General features: G+C 31.9%; 1 long non-coding RNA gene across 1 annotated transcript in view; it reads left to right on the top strand.

Annotated features, from left to right (window-relative positions):
* Positions 1–11,906, top strand: part of LOC144336183 (uncharacterized) — a 74,916-nt gene extending 63,010 nt beyond the window's left edge. Inside the window, exon 3 of the long non-coding RNA XR_013407727.1 lies at positions 9,518–11,906. This is a non-coding gene — a long non-coding RNA (uncharacterized LOC144336183). The remainder of the gene's footprint in view (positions 1–9,517) is intronic.
* Positions 11,907–13,518: the final 1,612 nt, after the last annotated feature.

Below are 13,518 nucleotides of genomic sequence, written 5' to 3'. Positions count from 1 at the left end.
CTTTAATCTTTCACTAGTATACATATCATCGAAACATCACATTGTATACCATAATATATAAATTTTCCTTAGTCAATTAGAAATATTAATTTAAATAAATATATATAAATTTTAAATAAGTTGAATTTGCTGTGATTGAGAAACAAAAACAACATAAGACCTACCATTTTTTCAACAGGTAATAATAAATACGAAGAATACAAATGACCCGCAACGTGACCAGAATCATGAATATTTTAAATTTTCCATAAACTAATACAACTATAATACACAGTATTTATTTTTTAAAAAGCACACATTTTGTTAGAAATATGTCATTTTTGAACTACTTGAAACAGCACTTGCCTACTGTTAAGCTGTGTCCCTAGTGTATTATTTTAGGGGCTTTCAATACGCTTAATGAAAGAAACACTTGTGATAATCGTTATATAAGTCACTGTAGGTCATTTGTTTTGTATAAACACAAAACCTCAGTAGTTAACACAATAAATGTCATTTTTCTATGGTGAAGTTTTATCTATTTGCTTTTATTGTTTTTGCACATTTTCTTTGCTCCTACAACCTCACTGCATGTCTAGGTAATTCGGTAAGTGAGCCAACTTCCATATTGTGACTTCATCTCAACCCATCCTTGCATGATAACCACATATATATGTGAGTATATATATGCATACACACATACAGATATATAAAATCTCATTTACAAATACGTATGTACATATATATGCTCACATATATATGTGCTGACTTATATATGCTATGTGTATGTATGTATGTGTGTCTATATATTTGGAAGAAGGTTAGGCATTAACCAATGTGCCAGCTTTTGGATGAGCTTGAAAAATTTTTTTAATTTTAGCGTCTCATATCTTCTGTCAATACCTTTTTTATTAGTCGTAGTTAAGAAAGTAAAAAATAGATTAAGTTCTAATTTACTTTTCTGAGAACATTTTTCTCATACTATAGATGACTTTCACCTTCTTGGAAAACATATAATTTGGGCTCTATGCCTTTTTAAATTATTAAGATATTTAAGCTCATATAACTTTTATCTTATAACTATGGCGATTGAAGTGTGGTGTTTGAAAGAAACAAAAAAGATTACTTTAAATTTGGTGATCAGGTTATCAGATTTGTGAGTTCTTGAATACATCTTTTATATGCCAGGCACCGTACTAAGCATGAAGCTCTTGTTTCATTATGTGTCTTTCTAAATTATTTCTACAAAGAAAAAATTGTGATTTGTTTAATTTTACTTCTTTTCAGGAAACTGATCTCCTAAAATAATGAGGTTTTTTCTACACCCATATTATGTAGGGCCAGGTATTTTAGAAAAAAAGATACACAGAAAAAAATAAAGGAAACTAAGATTTAGATAATATCTAATGAATATAATCTTAACTATATAACTTTCATAATGGTTATATTACAGATAAGGAGATCAAAAACAAATGATAGCGATCTATCACATTCTTCATTTTATTTATAATAATAGGTACACCTTTACTTTTTGGTGGCTATTTGGATCTAATCTTCTTATGTAAGAAATGAACATAAAGAGAAAACATTCTAAATTAACTAGTTTTGTTTTTCTTGAGATTGCTAATCCAAAATAAAACTTTGCCAAAATTTTACTATGGTGTTCTCATGTATCCATATAAAATACTAATCTAAATAATTTTAGCAGAATTTATCTTTGCAAATATCTGTCAAATGGCAATTATTGTTAATTTGTCCATGTTTTTCTCTATTAAAAATGATCATTAAATTTGAAATAATAAAAAATTTCCACTTTTTACCTCATCGTTTATACTTCTGGGTTTTATGAAGTAGATATTCTTAACACTTGAGGGACAGCAATAGTTTTTCTTTGTCCTAACTCGGTTTCCTTAACTCTCCATCTTCTAAACTTTTCATACTTTTCTCATTAAATTTGAAGAAGCGAGATAGATTGAGGAATAAATAGATATGTCGATTTTTTTGCCCCTTTATATTCAATTCCAATGTAACTTTTTTTTTTTTTTCAGTTCTTACATTACATCAGTCCCAAGCTAATAAATATCTGTAGATTTTTACTACTTGGTAGGGGAAACTCTCCTCACTGTTTTACCTGTTATTTTGTTTCATTTTTTGTTTTTAATAAGCACACTTAGTTATTAGAGATCTGTTAACTTTCCATACAGTTTTTTTACATAAGTTTACCAAACTCTTTAAAAATCTAGATGGAAATTTGATTAATATCTCATGGAGTTTATTAGCATAATTTGTCATTTAGCCACACTATTGTAAATATTCAGACCTTATTTCATGTTCCTTAATATTTTATATATATAATATATAAAACAATATATTTTTAATTTTTTTATATATGTATATGTATATATATGCAGTGTGGAATGTGCAGTGGCACGATCTTGGCTCTTGGCTTACTTCAACCTCTGCCTCCAGGGTTCAAGTGATTATCTTGCCTCAGCCTCCTCCCAAGTAGCTGGGATTACAGGCGCATGCCACTAGGTCTGGCTAATTTTTGTATGTTTTAGTAGATACTGGGATTCCTAATGTTGGCCAAGCTGGTCTCAAACTCCTGACCTCAAGTGATCTGCCGGTTTAGGCCTCCCAAAATGTTGGGATTATAGGGGTGAGTCATCGCTCCCGGCAGAGGATATAAATATTTTAAGTAAGTTTTAAATTCTTTATATTTTCTGCTGTCACTATAAATGGTATCTTCATTTTTGCATGACTGTTTCTGCATTGAAACATAGCGAAATGCGTATGTCCTAAGTGTATATTTGTTTCTACTTTGAAAAACATAAACCTATGTAATCCACACATGTATCAATATATAGACTTTCTCTACCCGAGAAATCCTTCTCTTGCCTCATGCCAATCAATTTCCATTTTCGCTGATGCAAGTATTTTTCTGATCCCTGTCAATATAGATTGTTTCCCTATTCTAGTACTTCGTAAAAGGAAATTAAGCCGTATGTACTCTTATGTGCCTGACATCTTCCATTCAGTTTAATATTCTTGAGATTATCCATATTATCATATCAATAGTCCATTCATGTTATTACTGAGTAGTATCTCATTGTATGACGAGGTCAGTTTGTTTATCTTCTTGTTGAAAGAAATATGGACTGTTTCCAGTTTTGAAAAATATAATTGAAGTAACTGAACATCTTAGTATAAGACTGTGTGGACTCCTCCATTTTCTTCCTCTCTTCTTTTCTTCCTTCCTTCTCTCCCTCCCTTACTCCCTCTCTCCCTTCCTTCCTCCCTTCATCCTTCCTTCTTTTTTTCTTTCTTATTTTCTTCCTTCCTCTTCACTTCCTCTTTTTGTCTTTCTATATTTCTTCCTCCTCTCCTTTCTTCTTTCTTCCTTCCTCACTTCCTCTCTTCCACCCTTCTTTGTTCCCTTTCTTTTTTTGATAAATATTTAGAAGCAAAATTGCTGTTATTGCATAAGTGAATTTTTAACTTCAAAATATTTTTTTTCAACAGTTAAAAAATAAGTTTGTGCCATTTTCTTCCATCATCAGTAAGGAAATTCAGATGGCTTCACATTCTTATCAAGTTTTGTGACTGCCAGATTTTTGTTTTAAATTTGTTTCTTTACTATTTTAGAAATTAAAGTATGTAGTTACCTTTAAGAATTGCCATTGCTATACCCACAAATATTGCATTTTGTGTTGTTATTATTATTAAGTTAAAATGCATTTAAAAATTTTTATTTTGATTGTTTTCTTTGCCTCTTGGATTACAAACGTGTTTTGTCTAATTTTTAGTTTTTTGAAGATTTTCTAAAATCTTAACATTTGATTAATAGTTGATTTATAATAATATACTTTTGGTGAACATGATCTGTATATTTTGATTCTTTGAAATTTATAGACTCTTAAGAAATTATAGATTCAGGGGCTACATGTACCAGTTTGTTACATGGATATATTCCATAATGGTGAGGTTTGGGCTTCTAATGTCTCCATCACCCAAATAGCGAACATTGTACTCAATAGATAATTTTTCATCCCTCACCGCTCACGCTTTTTGGATCACCAGTGTCTACTATTTCTACCTTTATGTCCACGTGTACCCATTGTTTAACTTTTACTTATAAGTGAGAGCATGTGGTATTTGATTTTCCATTTCTGAGTTATTTCACTTAGGATAATGGCCTCTAGTTCCATTCATGTTGCTGCAAAAGACCTGATTTCATTCATTTTTTTGGCTACAGAGTATTTCATGAGGTATATATGCCACATTTTCTTTATCCAATCATTCATTCATAGACACTTAAGTTGATTCCATGACTTTGCTATTGTTCATAGTGCTGTAATAAACATATGAGTGCAGGCTTAATTTTTATATAATAATTTTTCCCTTTGGGTAGGTATCCATTAGTGGGACTGCTGGGTCAAATAATAGTTTTATTGTTAGTCCTTGAAAAATCTCCATAATGACTTCCATAGAGGTCGTACAAATTTACGTTCCCATCAGCAGTGTATAGACATTCTCTTTTCCCCACAGCCTCACAAACATCTGTTGTTTTTTCACCTTTTAATAATAGCCATTCTGACTGTTGTAAGATGACATCACATTGTAGTTTTAATTTTTATTTATCTGATGATTGGTGATGTTGACCCTTTTTTATATGTTTGTTGGCTGCTTGTATGTCTTTTTCTGAGAAATGTCTGCTTATGTCCTTTGTGTACTTTTTAAGGTTGTTTTGTTTTTCTTGTTGAGTCATATGACTTCCTTGCAGATTCTGGATATTAGTCCTTTGTATAAAGTTTTGTTTTGGTCCTCCTTGGTGAATTTTTTTTATAACAATTAGTATTTGCCTACAAAGAAACCTCCAAAGCATTATTGCCAGGTAGGCAAATCTTGTGTGTTTTTTCTTAAATAAAAGTTTTATATTGTTAAGATTAGATTTAGCTTAGATTTAGACTAGATTAGATTTAGATTAGATTTAGACTGGCAATAATTTCCTATGTTTTTTTAGCTTCTCTGAAAGAGGCAACCTTTTCTCTGTGCTGTATGATTTTTGAAGACATACTTAGGTGTTTATCATGATTTTTGCTATATTATAAATTAAAACTGGACTCGATCATTTTACATGTTTAATTCAAGATATATTTTATTTTCATATAAGATTTTTATAACCACAATTAGTCTAGTTTCCATTACTCTTCAGATGTCTAAATTTCTTTCTCCCATTATTTTCTCTTTTCAAGACAAGTTTAAAATGTTAGTTCAGTATCTTGACTGCTAAAAACTCATCATTAATTTTGTTTCCCTACTAATTTATAGGAAGCTATTAACCTTTCTGTCTCATTCCCTTCAGCTGTATTTGTTGCCTGTACCTTTTATTTACGTTCTTCCTTATTTTCCTTTGCTTTACAAGCTTTAACCAAATAAATGTGTGTGAACATGTATGTGTATGTATATCGCATCTTATTACTTTTATTTGGTGCCAATTAATGATTTTTGAGATTTTATATTTTTCTGACTTCATGTTGTCTTTTTATTTTAAATATTATTATATTTTATGATGTGGAATACAGCCATAAGTTAAAAATTCCATCCTAACAGTGGCATAAAAGGCATTCCCTCTGAAGGATAATACATTCTCCCTTTCTGTTTTCTTTCTCATCAAACACTATAACAGAATTATGAAGCCACGTGTTAGAAGATAAATCCTGGAAGTGAACTCTGGATAGACTGTTAGGGCAGTGATAACATAGTACCAAGAAAGTTGGCAGGTTGTTGGACAGGTAAACCAAAGTATCTACATAAGTAACCTATGTAGAGGTGAAAAGCGAAGATAGTGGCTTATAGCTTTGGCGTGATGTGTACTTGTAAATAACAATCACATACCATGAACTATTAATGTGCTTTTGTTTTGTTTTGTTTTGTTTTTTTCTGAGACAGTCTGCCTCTGTCGCCCAGCCTAGAGAGCAGTGGCAAGATCTCAGCTCACTGTAAGCTCTGTTCCTGGGTTCAAGTGATTCTCCCCCCTCAGCCCCTGGAGTAGCTGAGATTACAGGTGTGGGCCATCATGCCTGGCTAATTTTTGTATTTTTAGTAGAGACTGGGGTTTCACCATGTTGGCCAGACTGGTCTTGAACTCCTAATCTCAAGTGATCCACCCACTTCAGCCTTTCAAAATGCTAGGATTACAGTCATAAGCCACGGTGCCCAGCCTGTGAATATGCTTTTCAATGACTGCTTATGATTTGCTTTATTATTTTGGCCAAACTGAAAAGCAATTTTTATTCACATCTTGCTTCAACATCACGGCATTTTTTTTCAGTTTTCTGGCTGATTGACAAGTAACACAAAGAATTTCTGAATGACAGGCAGTGATTACTAAGAAATCATATATACAAAATATTAACATTCATTTTCCAACTTTGCTTGAAAGCACACTAATTTATTAGATATCTTTTAGGAACCATTATTTGCTAATTCAATAGGAGGTAGTGGATAAGAAATTATATTTTATGAATTAGTTACTCAATTTGAATTTAATAGGAATTTGAATTTGAATATATTATATTCAAATATAATATAAAAAATATAATATATTTGAATATAATATATTTGAATATAACAGGATTGCGTTAGTGGATAAGGAAAGACCAATGCATACCCTACATTCCTCTTAACTTTACTGAAAAACAGATTCCATTTTCTATTAATTCTATGTAATTATTATACGAATGAGGAAATTACATCCTTCAAAATGTTTGCAAACCAGAAAAGATCACATATATATTCAAGTTAGAGGAAAAAGTGGAAAGAATAAGGGAATTTCTAGAAAAACAAAGACACTGTGGGAGTGCAGTCGTGAATTGGATTTGCCATCCTAAACAGCAGTATTTATGACTAAAAACTGTTTAAACACTTAAAAACTTTTAGAAGATACTTTATTTAATCTAGAAAATAAGACTGCAGTTTAGCAGGATTTCTGCAGATTTTACTAGAATTCTATTTGTGTGATATTTTCATTGCCTTCTGTAGAAAAGAAAAACAAAAAAAAACTCTTCCGTAAGAATTTTACAATTGAAAACTGGCAACTGAATACTCAAACAGAGCAAATACAAACCCTGTGGAATTGGGTGGTGGATATTTGGAAGGAATGTTTCTTTTAGCCAAGACCAAGTTTTGGAAACAAACTGCCAACACTAACCACGTTTTAATAAAAGTCATTTCACTGCCTCAATATGCGTGGGAAATGGCTGCGAGTGTCAGGTTCAGATAAGCTGAAAGCAAGATGGCTGAAAGGTACATTTTCTAATCAGCTTCCTGAATTATCTTTGACTCCTGGTATGGCCTCACATGTGACCTAATTATGAAGCATAACATGCCAATATTTTCATAACAAAAAATGAAAATTGGTCTTTTAATTCTTTGGAAATGGTTCATGATGTTATCCTTGCCCTGTTACTTCAATGAATTTCAGATATATTCTTCCCCTTAAACTTTGTCCTCTGACTAAAAAGTAGCAGACACCAATTTTTGGTGACATCACTTTATTCTGTGTCCATTATGCACATTTTGCAATTTTTCAAAATTATGTACTTCAGTAGCTAACATATTTTTTTTTCCTGAGGCCATAGTTCAGTAAAGTTTTTTAAATGCATTTTATCTGGTGCATGGCCAAAGTGGTTTACTTTTTTAAAAAATGGAGAGTAAAGACATAGAACTTCAAAATAACATGCAGAGGTGTGTTTATTAAGAGTATGATGGAAAAATATGGTTTAGATTATGTTCCTTTCCTGCTCTATGTGGTAAAAATTGTAGAGGCTTCACATTTATTCTAATCTTCTTTTGCCCTTATTTGTTCCATTTCATTCTATTCCTTCTTCTTTGGATCTTTCTTTCTCTTTCTGAAAGACATATTTAGACCAAGAAAAGACATAATATAGAATCTGTATTTCCAGAGCTGGACCTAGTACTGAGAAATTTATGCATAGAAAGATGACTAATAGCATTTTAGGAAATAGGTATGAGTTCAGAATTTAAAAAGCTTGGCTAGTTCAAGAAACTAAAAGAAGGCCAGTATAAATAAGAGTTTTTACTGATAAAAATTTAGCCATTAGATTTTGATGTAACTGTAAATGATAATATATGGAGAGGAGAAAAAGAAGTTTTGCTCTGATGGTTTCTGTGGTTGCTTGTGTTCATGTCTTTTAGGACACTAATGATCCAGACGTGGCAACTGTGGTATACCACTTTACCCTCCAAATACTGGTATATGAAACAGCAGAAATAGTTTCAGACTGATGGGGTTATAGGAGAAGTATTGCCCAATTGACAGCTGTTTTCCATAAAAGCAAAGAAAGAAGATGTAATTTAAAATACTATAGATCTAGACGTATAGAAAAGTTTGCTCTAATAATAATAAAATAGTGAAAGGTATGAAAAAAGCAGTAAGAGATGGAGCGTTGGATTGGATTGAGAAATGTTTAGAAAATATTTTAGGTTGGATTGAAGGGATAGTTCTTCTGTCAAGGACCAGGGTTGGCATAACTTTGAGGAAAAATGAACTAATTTTGACAGTCTGAGATGATAAAGGATAAACAGGCCAATAGCTATGTCCCTAATAAATTCCCTCAGCTATAGAGGCATCTATATAAAGGCTCTTAAAGCTTCCTGACACTCGTACACAGAAAATAACTTCTTAATGTTTTTTGTTTCCAAACTGTTTATTTCAGTGAAGGTTAAATGCTGATAAGTGTTATTTATAACAAGAAGTAAATCATAGAAATCAAAAGGCTCAAAGCAGTGGGTTACTCATGATGTATATTAACAGTTTAAACAGGCAGTGTATTGATTTTCTAGGGCTGACATGACAAAATACTGAAGATTATGTGGATTAAACAACACGTTTATCATAATTCTGGAGTCTGAAAATCTGAGATCCAGGTGTTGGCAGGGTTGTTGGTGTTTTCTGTTTTTCTTTACTTGGCTTGCAGATGGCTATGGTCTCACTGTCTCTTCACATGGTCATCTCTGTTTCTGCACGTGTGTCTACTGTCTCTCTGTGTGTTCAAATTTCCTGTTTCTATAAGGACACCAGTGGCATTGGACTGGGACCCACCCTAAAGACTTCATTGTAACTTAAGCACCCCTTCAAAGACACCATCTCCAAATATGGCCACACTCTGAGGCACTGGAGGTTACGACCTCAGTATATGAATTTTGGGGAGATGCAATTCAGCCTCAAACAGAAGAGTAAGGTTAATACGATTTTATTTAAGTGGCATTCCATATGGGTGCCTTTATATCAGTAGTTTTGTTTGTTTGTTTGTTTGTTTGTTTTCTTTGAGGGAGTCTCACTGTGTCGCCAGACTGGAGTGCAGTGCCGTGATCTCGGCTCACTCCGCCTTCCGGGTTCAAGCCATTCTCCTGCCATAGCCTCCCGAGTAGTTGGGACTACCAGCGCCCGCCGCCACCCGCCACACTCGGCTAATTTTTTTTTTTTTTTTTTTTTTTTTTTTTTTTTTTGTAGAGATGGCGTTTCACCATGTTAGCTAGGATGGTGTCAATCTCTTGACGTCGTGATCCGCCTACCTGCGCCTCCCAAAGAGCTGGAATGACAAGCCTGAGTCACCGTGCCTGGCCGTACAGTTTGTATTCTAACACCGACTCATAAGGTCGGTGATGTGCAAAGATTGCAATATATATAAGGAGGGTGCCATTATCGCAGTTTATATTTTGCTCTCTTAGCACTTCCTGAAAATGCAGCAGCTTGAATATAGGTAACTTGAATACAGGCAACTTGAATTATAGGCAACTTGCATAGACATAATATGTGGTGTTTCATTTATTATAGACAAGCTAAACTGTAAACAACTTCAAAAGTGTGTGCATATATAAATATACTAAATTTGCACATGTAATTCAACCTGTCACAGTGTTAAAGAAAAATAGAACATAAAAATCAAGTAAAATTTGAAGAAATGTAATATATATATAACAGAAATATTGTCTTCACTGTATAATCTAAAATTATTTTTGTTTTCTCATAATACAATATTGTGCTTACACGTAGTAGGGGGTAACATTTGGGCATAATTTCAACCCTGTGTAAAAATTCTAATACCACCTCACATCTCACGTTTAAATTTCCTAAATAACATCATTTTTATTACTTGGTACTTTAAAAACAATATCCATACTGTTAGGTAAAACTTAAAATAAAGGTAAAACATGCAATGAAATTAGAACAATAATAAAAAATAATCCTACCTGATCTCGTTATCTATGTAAAACACTTTTCACCCAAAAGTTATTTTCTCTAAACTTTAAGTGATTTCATCAGACTCTTGGTTACCTACTTACTATTCCTTTGAAGTTCACATATAAATCCATTTACTTTGAATATAATAATCAAAATGAATGACCTGAGTTGAGAACATAGAACTGCTGTAGCTCAGCATAGGCAGTCAAAGTTGAATACCTTCAGTACTAAAACAAACAAAAATAAGACTATAGGAAGTAAATCCTTTCTTATTTTTCACTAATTCATTTGTTCAAACCATGCTTGCCTTTCTTCTGCGTGTTCCTTGTACTACTTCTCTCTTGCATATTCTACCATATTGGACTTTTGCAACTTTGAACCTCTTGTCTACCCACTCCACCTTGCACCGCACCAGAATATAAAATCTGAATACCTTTTAAAAAATTCTTTCTATATGCTCAACTAGAACATATTATCTCATTTTAGTTACAAAAGACTTCACATATGTTGTATATACGCCAAAAAAAAAAAGAAAAAAAAAAAACCTTTTTAAGTTTTCCTGATTCTCATCACTCACAATCTAGGTAACAAATCAGCTCTTCCTGACCAAAGATGGATATGTTGGCAGATATATGAATTATTTCCACTAGTTTTTCTGTAGTAATTACTTCTCACGCAGGTATCAGTTGTGTGTCATATTATTTTCCTTTTGTTCTGTCTTTGACAGCTCTTAAAATTCATATTATATCTACCAAAGTATTTTTCATGTTTTGCTTTCCCTCCTTTTCTTTAACTTTTATTTTCTAATTCCTTTGGTGTTCTGCATGTAATTTTTATCTGCTATCTTTTCACTAGAATCTTTTCAGTTTTAGCACATATTTACCTTAAGAATTAAAATATACCACAATCACAAATGGTAATTTAAGAGAAGCTTAAGATAAATTAATGATCAATTAATATGTGATTTAAGTCATTGGTATTGCTGTGAAATGATTACTGGTAAAAACCAATGCAATCGATGTTCATCAAAGACACTGATATTTTACAAATTTAATTCAGATTACACTTAAAATTGTGTGTTTTTGTTCCAGGGTTCATAATAATATTTATATATGTTTCTCAAATCAGCATTTGAGATTCATAAACACTTATAATTCAGTGCAATTTTTAATTAGGATTTTCAGGACCTTTCCTGTATTTTTCATTGCCAATAAACAGTATATCATTTAAGTCTATTAGCCATTAAACATTATGGAGAGCTAACCAGTTTATTAAATCAGAATCTATTACAATTCCATACCAAATCCTAACAAACTCATCTACAATTGAGGGTGAGGACTGGCTTAATTAAGATATCGACATGGGTGTTAAAATATAGCTATATCTTTATCTACATGTGTTGTTTTAGATTGTTTTATTAGTCAAAATATATTTTTTTCTTTCTCTTCTGGGTTCTCTCCTGTCCCACTGATATAAGGCTTTACTGTGCAACTTGCTTTAATGGAATGTGTGTGCTATTGGTCATTTGGAGTGTGAGCCATTTGCAAATACTGCATTTTATGTCATGTGACCAGGTTTTTATTTATTCATTTTTCCTTTTCTTGTATACAAGATTCATATTTCACCAAATAAAGGAGCTACTCTAAGTTGCAGACTATTTAGGTTTCCTTCAATGATTATTTTTCTCTATTTTAGCTTTATTTTTAACTGATAAATAATGATTGTATATATTTAATGGATATGATATAATGGCTTCAATACATTTATACATTGTGGAATAATCAAATCAGACCAATTAATATATCCATCACTGCAGATATTTATCATTTCTTTGCGATGAGAAGATTCAAAATTCTTCCTTTTAGCTATTTTGAAATATAAAGTAGATTATCATCAACTCTCATGACCATGCTGTGCAACAGAACCCCAGAACTTACTCCTTCAGTCTCACTGAAATTTTCCACCCGTTGACCAGTTTCTCCCCTTTCCCTGTCCACATTCTGCCCACAGCCTCTGGTAACCATCATTCTACTCTCCACTTCTATGACTTTGACTTTTTTCACTTACACATATAAGGAAATCATATAGTATTTGTCTCTCTTATTATTTAATTATCTTAAATAATCCATATAGTTCACAATTCATATAGCTCATATAAATGCCAACATTAACAGTTGTAAGCAATTTCACTTAACATAATATCCTATAGGTTGACCTATGTTGTTTCAAATGACAGAATTTTCTGTTTTTTAAGGCTGAATATTGTGTATATATACACCACGGTTTCATATACATTGGAATATGTATATATACACATTAGGTTTTTTCCATATTTTGGCTATTGTGACTAATTCTGCAGTGAACATAGGCGTGCAGACATCTCTTCAACAAGCTGATTTCAATTCCTTCATGTTTATACCTCATTCATCAATAATTGATGAATGTAAAATGTCATAGTAAATGGAAACATGGCAGAAGGTGACTTTGAATATGTAGTTTGGTTGATTATTTTCCGACAAATTGCTTAAAACTGTTAATGTTGGCATTTATATGAACTATATGAATTGTGAACGGTATGGATTATTTAAGATAATTATATTTGAATATTTGAAAATATTTATAAAAATATTAAAAACAACATTTTGTTTGTGTTGATTAAATTCAAACTCAGTTACCTTTTCATTGGACTTTCTTATATAATTAAAATTTGAGTTATATCATAATTAATTCATCTTCTTAAATTAAAACTATTGCTTATTATATTGTTTTTTATAGTACTTACTCTTAATTTTAATGCCAGATCATCTCTTATAAGGAAACATGAATGAATAATGTTCTTGTGCTTTCTTGACTCTAGGGAATAGAGCAGGGTTACAAGTGTTGCTGCCTCACCATGGACATCCCACAGGACAATCCACTGAACAAATAGCCCTTTTGTGCGGATCCAGGATACTTTTCACTTCCTAAACATAAATCCCACCACATCTGTTTGACCAACTCTGTCCAGGTTAAAAAAAAAAATGTATTGATGAATTTCCAGCCTTGTTTCATATTCTGTTTTTCCTGGCAGCAAATTTATTTTTTATAGTTGTAAATCACAACGTCATTTTTTAGTGCTATGGCTTTTGCTTTATAAAATCTTCCCTGTAAAGACAAACTACAGAGTATTATCAAGATTTTATGTTAAATTGTAAAGTTTTTTACACTTAAATTTAAATTAAGATATATTCTTTAAGTATAAATGATATTTTTAAATTTATCTAAGGACC

Source organism: Macaca mulatta, chromosome 17 (assembly GCF_049350105.2).
Source record: "Macaca mulatta isolate MMU2019108-1 chromosome 17, T2T-MMU8v2.0, whole genome shotgun sequence".
Lineage (NCBI taxonomy): Eukaryota > Metazoa > Chordata > Mammalia > Primates > Cercopithecidae > Macaca > Macaca mulatta.
Note: the sequence above shows the minus strand (reverse complement) of the source record. Positions and strands in the feature narration are given on the sequence as shown.